Source organism: Pteropus alecto, unplaced genomic scaffold, assembly GCF_000325575.1.
Source record: "Pteropus alecto unplaced genomic scaffold, ASM32557v1 scaffold7, whole genome shotgun sequence".
Classification (NCBI taxonomy): Eukaryota; Metazoa; Chordata; class Mammalia; order Chiroptera; family Pteropodidae; genus Pteropus; species Pteropus alecto.
The window spans coordinates 7305386-7313030 of record NW_006494614.1 but is presented as its reverse complement, the minus strand read 5'-3'; positions in this window follow the sequence as shown (position 1 = coordinate 7313030).

Sequence of the window (7645 nt, the reverse complement as noted above, 5' to 3'; positions counted from 1 at the left end):
ACAGAAAGTCACGTGAAAGTAATCCCCAAGTCTCAGAAGTCACTGATGGTAATATAATGAGGTAACTTTTGATTCCAGCTGTGTTTTATGGTTCACAAAACAGCTTCATTTGCCTGAGTTCAATCATTTTCAACATCTCAAAAGGATGACCCTTTGTAATGCAAAATAAATGTAAATTATAACAGCTGTATGTTACAATTAAACTATAAATGAATTATAAACAATTTTATGTAAATAATGAATCGCAATGGTGTGAATCTTCTTAAACTTTAAAATTCATACTATGTTAACATTTATTTGATCTACAGAGAATACCTTTTTAATTTACAGATTTATGGGTCCCCTCTAATATATCTGAGTCCATCTGGAATTCACCACAACTAATTTGGAAGCCTCTGACTAATTTATTAGGAATTTGTTAAGTTGTTGAGATTAGGGTGTCGTTAATTGCACTTTTTAATTTTGTAATGGACATATAATTAAGATATAAAGCAGTACACAAATGTTAAGAATTCACTGAATTTTGACAAATGTATAGGCTTCTGTAACCAACACCCCAAATAAGATGTAGAGCATTTCCATCTGCAGAAGATCTAGATACATCTCTAACCCCACCTCCTACCCAACCTCCACCAAGAGGCAACCACTTGATCTGATTTTTATCATTAGACATTAGTATTCTAGAACTAAAAAATGGAATGATACAGTATATACTTTTTTTTAACTGTCTCCTTTTACTCAAAGATTTATCTATATTATTGCAATATCAGTAGTTAATACTTTTTGTTTCTGAGTAACTTTTGTTTCTGAGTAATACTGTGTATTCATACTATAATTTATTTATTTTCATTTTATAGACATTTAAGTTGTTGCCAGTTCTGAGCTTCATAGGTGCTATGGGAATTCATGTACAAGTCGGTTTAGGGACATATGTTCTCATTTATCTTGAGTAAATACCTAGAATTGAAAATGTTTGCTCATAGATATGCTTTACTTTATAATAAATTGTCAAAATCATTTTAAGTGGTTATACTACTTTGTACTTACACCAGCAATGTATGAGAGTTCCACTTACTAAAAATTCTTTCCAGCGTTTGGATATGCCTGCTGTTTTTATTCATTTCAGTGGATAAGAAATGGTATCTCATTCTAGTTTTAGTTTGTATGTTCTTGATGACTGATGTTGAGCACTGTTTCATGTACTTATTTAGCTATTTGTATATCTTTTGTGATGTGCCTTTTCAGGTGATTAGCTCCCTTTTTTAGTCATTAACCTTTGTTATTCCTGATTTATTGGGTTCAACTTTGTTCTTACTGATTTTTTTGTATGCGAGATTTGTTCATTTCTGATACATGGGTGTTGAAATTTCCAATTATGATAGTGAATTTATCTTTTTCTCTCTGCAGTTCTCTTAGAATTTTTTTTTCCTAATATAATTTGATGCTCTGTTGTTAGGCTTATCCATGTGGAGGATTGTTATATTTTCTTGGAGAATTGACCACTTTATTATTATGTGATGCCCTTTTTTATTTCTGATAACTTTCTTTACCTAGAAGTCTGCTCTGTCTGAAATTTATATAGTTACTCCTGCTTTGTTTTGATTAGTATTAGCATGGTATATTTTTCTTCATTTACTCGTATTTTATATGTATCTTCATATTTAAAGTGGGTTTCTTATAAACATCATATAGTTGTATCTTGTTATTTTAATCCACTTTCATAATCTGTTTTTTAATTTGTGACTTTAGACACTCATGTTCAAAGCAATTATCGCTGTCATTGGTTTAATACCTGCCATATTTGTTACTGTTTTCTATTTGTTGTTCGTTTTCTTTATTTAAAATTTTTACATTCATGGCCGTTAGAGATGATGGACTACATTTTTCTGTTCTTAAATGTTGTTATCAGATTTTGGTATCAGAATTCTAATGATCTCCTAAAAATAGTTGAGATGTTCACCTTCCTCTTCTACATTCTGAAAGAGTTTGTAAAAATTTGTTATACATTCTGCTTTAAATATTTCAGATAATTCACCAGGGGACTATCTCGATATAGAGTTTTCTTTATGGGAATACTTATGCTTATAAATTAAATATCTTACTAGATATGTGGCTGTTTAGATTTTCTATCTCATGCCAATTTTGCTAAGATGATTTTTAAAGGAATTTTTCCATTTCATACAAATTTTCAAATTTATTCACACAAGGTTGCTCATAATATTCCCCCTTTTAAAAAAATTTCTAGGATGTTTACTGATAGGCCTCTCCTTTGCATTTTGTTGTTGGATATCTCTCTCTCTCTCTCTCTCTCTCTCTCTCTCTCTCTCTCTCTCTCTCTTTTCTCTCTCTCTCTCTCTCTCTCTCTCTCTCTCTCTCTCACTCTCTCTCTCTCTCTCTTTCTCTCAGAAATCTTGCTATAGCTTGATTAATTTTAAGTATTTTTTTAAGTTTGTTTTTTATTGATTTTCTCTATTATTTCACTTTCTATATTTCTTAGATTTCAGCTTCCATTTTATTTTTTTCTATTAGTTTTGGTTCAGTTTGCTCTGATTTGTCTATCTTCTAAATGCAAAAACTTAGATAATTTATTTTAAACATTTATTATTTTTATTGTAGGGTTTTGAAGATATAGATCACTCTCTAAGCACAGATTTACTTACATTCCATAAGTCGATATTTTATGCTTTTATTATCATTCATTCCAAATCAAATTATTTTTCCTCCGAATTCATTTTTGATAAATTATAGAGGATGCATTGATTAATTTCTAGATATTTCATGAATTTCTGGATATTTTATTAGTTTAAAATTTAAAACCATTAATTAGACAACTAACTTAAGTCTGTAGTATTCATTGAGACTAGTTTTATGGCTCAAAATGTGTTCACATGAAAGGATTTTTTTTCTACAGTTGTATATAGTATTTTATTAATGTAAAAAATTTCAAATAAGTTGACAATGCTAATCAAATTTTCTATATCCTTAGTGCTTTGTTTTATATTTCTCTACTTGTTTTATCAATTAGTAAGAGAGTAGTACAGAAATCTTCAGCTATGGTTATTGAGATCTAACATAGTCTGTTTCATATACACATCTTTATTAGATGTGTACGCTTTTAAGATTATCTTTCATGAATGAAATTTTTTCAGTCAACTTTTTGTGTATTTTATGTATCAATGTGGTTAAAATCTGTGGTCAGTTGTGTCTATAGAGTGAAAAGGAGTGACAGTTATCTCTGTCTTGCCTAAAATTATATCTTGTCTTTCATCAAGAATATCTAGAAAAAGAAGTAACCAAGTGTAAAAGTCACATTTGCTATTTTCAGACTCCCTGGCAAGTATTTTGTTCCCAATTAAAAAGACACAAAGAAAAATTAGTCACAAGATCATACATTAAGAAATTCAAGAACCAAATGAAGTAATTCTTCAAATTAGGTTTTTTAAACAAGGACCAGCCATGCCAGGTGTTTCTCTGTTGTCTTCCATTCTCCTGGCCTCTGCCAACACAACAATCACCAGAATTTTGTCTTGTTAGTATATCAAGGTTCCATTATTATTTTCTTGGTGACTTTGGAAGTAGCATTTCATAGGGAAGTTTTGTAGAGCCCTCATAGGGCAGCCAGTTTTGTGTAGTACTACGGGCAACAGCACTGAAGTATGGTCTCACAGAATTAGGATAAGCATCCAAATCAAGTCACACAAAGTAAAGATATGTATTAAATATTGGAATAAACTGAAATAATTGGTGATTTTTATTATTATCCAACAAGTTGTGAACTTCATATTGGTCTTAACGTGAATTATCACTAAGATGACAGCTATTATTTTTACTTTTGAATAAAAAATTCATCTCAAAAAATAAATCTAACTCTGCTAATGAGCTAGATCTGTACATTCCTTGCTAAGAGAAAAGTCTATGTATGCTTATTATATATTTTCAACTCCATTTGGAATCAAAAGTAGATGACATTTCACAATATACTTGCAGTTGTGCTCCTACTTATAGGTACAAAAGGAACATAAATATACGTAGGCTTACTATGATTTACATTCTCCAAGTTTAGAGGAAATGTGTAATGAATTCTGGCAAAATTGTTATGTAAGAATAAAGTTCTTTTTTTAAGAAATAGTTTATCACTCTGATCCTTATGAGACAGTGCCTTTCATGGGACTTCTTCCATAGAGCCAAATATGTTCTAAACTGTGTTTATAAATGAATATTTAGGAAACAGAATAAGAAAAAAACAGTATTTTAAATGGTTAAAAGGTTACACATTTATACCTATAAGTATTACTACCTTTAATCTAATATCTAAATTTCTCTGGAATGAAATATAAACCCTAAATATAGATATCTTACAAATATGAATTTATTTTGTTTATACTATTGATTGCTTATATTAAAGTACCTATTTTACTAAGAAGAACTATGAAAAACTAGAATTAAATTGCATTGTACTATTAAGCTCTCTTTATTTAGGATAATTATTTAATTTTTATTCTTCAGCATTTTACAGGTAATACCAAATTATTGTTCTTGACAACTAGTAATACCAAGTCAAAATCGGCACTTGTGAAGTCAATATAGTTTCAGAAATGCAGAATTTGTAAAATCTTTCCTTTTTAAGAACTTGTTAATTGGCATTTTTGATTATTCTTGTAGGATCACAAATTTCTAGGATGTTCAAAAGACATTGCTACCTGTTTTAAAAGAGAAACTTAAAATCAGCATTATTTCCTTAGGTATTTATTAGTTTTTGAAAAATATTAATTATTGGTGAGCCCTATAAGCTTTTTAAAATGCCGTAAGATGCCATAGTCTCTGTTTTAATGAGAAATATTTCTAAATCAAAGAAGGTAATCTATGTATTGAAAGGTAATCTGTGTATTAAAAAAATTCAAGTGCTTATTTGGTTCTTTAACATGATTCATTGTTATGAGATTCTGATAGATTATAAAAGGAATATAAACATAAGACTAAAAATAGTGACATACTCTTTGCAAATTACAATTAGTGGCCTTAAATTTGAAAGACTACATGGTTTACATGTAAGAAATCAGTTAGTAAGTAAATAATACTGTGAACTAAGGCTAAAATCCACTCCAGTATGAATATTTTTCAGTGTGCTAACATTAATTTCTCTATGACTTCCCAACAATTTTATTTCCAGTAAGTTTTCTCATGTGGAAGACAGATTCCACAATGTGATACAGATAGGATTATTGGTCACCCCATTCCTTCTGGCGAATCTGATTCAATCTCAAGGAACAATGTAAATTTCACCTTTATGTGATGGATTCCTTAAGTTTCCTAGCTCTTATCAATCTGTTTTTTCTAGAATCCATAGTATTAACATTCATATATTTTCCATTAGCATAAATTTTATGCCAGTCACTGCTAGATGTAAGCACATAATACTTTACAACTCTTTTTGCACTCTTCTTGAAAGCAAATACTCCATCTCAGATTTCAGTAGCCTCTGCATTTCCTAGCACAATGTTTTAATACCCTTAGTTTGACTAGCAGTGACATTACTGGTGTAGTAACTTAATATTTTCAGTATCAGCAGTTCCAAGTATTATTTGTTTTAAGTGAGAATTTGTATTCTATGACTTCTGGATTCTGAAAAAATGCAGAAGAAATTTTATCCCTCTTTTAAATAGAAATCTTTCCAATCTCAAAGAAAAAGATAGCTATCAAGTCATTGCTAGGCTTCTTATTTTCTTTTTTGAATGTATTGGGGTGACATTGGCTAATAACATATGTGTTTCAAGTGCACATTTGTATAATACATCATCTGTATATTATACTATGTACTCACCACCCAAAATCTAGTCTCCCTCCATCACCATGTTTGACCCCCTTTTCCCTATACCTCCTTCCCCTAACCTCTCTTTTACTCTGGTAACCACCATTCTGTTGTCTGTGTCTATTAACTTTTTTGTTTATTTGTTGCTTTCTGTTTTATATCCTACTTGTGAGTGAAATCATGTGGTTCTTGTCCTTTTCCATATGACTTATTTCATTTAGCATGATATTCTCAAAATCCATTCATGTCGCAAATGGCGGTATTTCATCCTTTCATATGGCTGAGTAGTATTCCATTGTATATATGTACTACATCTTCTATATCCAGTCATCCATTGAAGGACACTTAGGTTGTTCCTATGTCTTTTCAGCCACATATAATGCTGCAATCAACATCAGGTACACGTATCTTTATGAATAAATGTTTTCAATTTGTGAGTGTATAAGAGTTCTCTTTTTTCCACATATTCTCCAACACTTGTTATTTTTTGTCTTATTGATAATACCCATACTAACAGGCATGAGGTTGTATCTCTTTGTGGTTTTGATTTCTATTTCCCTTATAGCTAGTGAAGTTGAGCATCTTTTCCTATATCTGTCAGCCATACGCATGTCTTAGGAAAAGTATCTGTTCAGGACCATTTATTTTGTTGTTGAGTTATATGAGTTCTTTATATATTTTGGATATTAGCCTGTTATCTGAGGTATTGTTTCAAATATCTTCTCTCATTTGGTCAGTTGTCTTTTTTTTTCTTGTTGATGGTTTCTTTTGCTGTGCAGAATCTTTTTAATTTCATGTAGTTCCATTCATTTATTTTTGCTTTCACTTCCCTTGCCTTTGGGGTCAAGTTCATAAAATCCTCTCTGAGGCCAAAGTCCATACGTTTAGTACCTATGTTTTCCATTTAATTCTTTAATCTATTTTGAGTTAATTCTTTAATCTATTTTGAGTTAATTTTTATATATAGTGTCAAATAGTCTAGTTTGTGTCTCTTGCATATGGCTTTCCAAGTTTTCCAACACTATTTATTAAAGAGGCTCTTTTTTCTCCATTACATATTTTTGGCTTTTTTGTTGAAAATTATTTGCCCATATATATGTGGGTTTATTTTTGGCTCTCAATTATTTTTTCATTGGTCTATGTTTTTCTTTTTCTGCCAATACTATACTGCATTGATTATTGTAACTTCATAGCATACTTTGAAGTCAGAGAGTGTGTTACCTCTGGTCTTGTTCTTTTTCTTAGATTACTTTGGCTATCTGCAGTCTTTTGTGGTTCCATATAAATTTGATGATTTTTTGTTCTATTTCCTTGAAAAATACCTTTGGAATTTTGATGAGGATTACATTCATCTTTATATCACTTTAGGTAATATGGCCATTTTAATTATATCGATTCTTCTAATCCATGAACATGGAATATCTTTCCATTTAGTTGTGTTTTCTTCAATTTCTTTCAACAGTGTCTTATAATTTTCAATGAATAGGCCCTTTACTTCCTTTATTAAGTCTATTCCTAGGCATTTTATTTTATTTTTTGTTGCAATGGCAGATGAAATTGTTCTTTTTTTTTTTCAGTACTTTGTTGTCAGTACATAGGAACACAACAAATTTTTATACTTTGATTTTGTATCCTTTCACTTTATTTATTGTTTCAATTTTTTTTTTTGTAGAATCTTTAGGATTTTTATATATATGGAATTATGTCATCTGCAGGAAGTGACAATTTTAATTCTACATTTCCAATTTTGATGCATTTTATTTCTTTCTCTTGAGTGATTGCTCTGCCTAGGCCTTCTAGTACTATGTTGAATAACAGTGGAGAGAGTGAGCATCC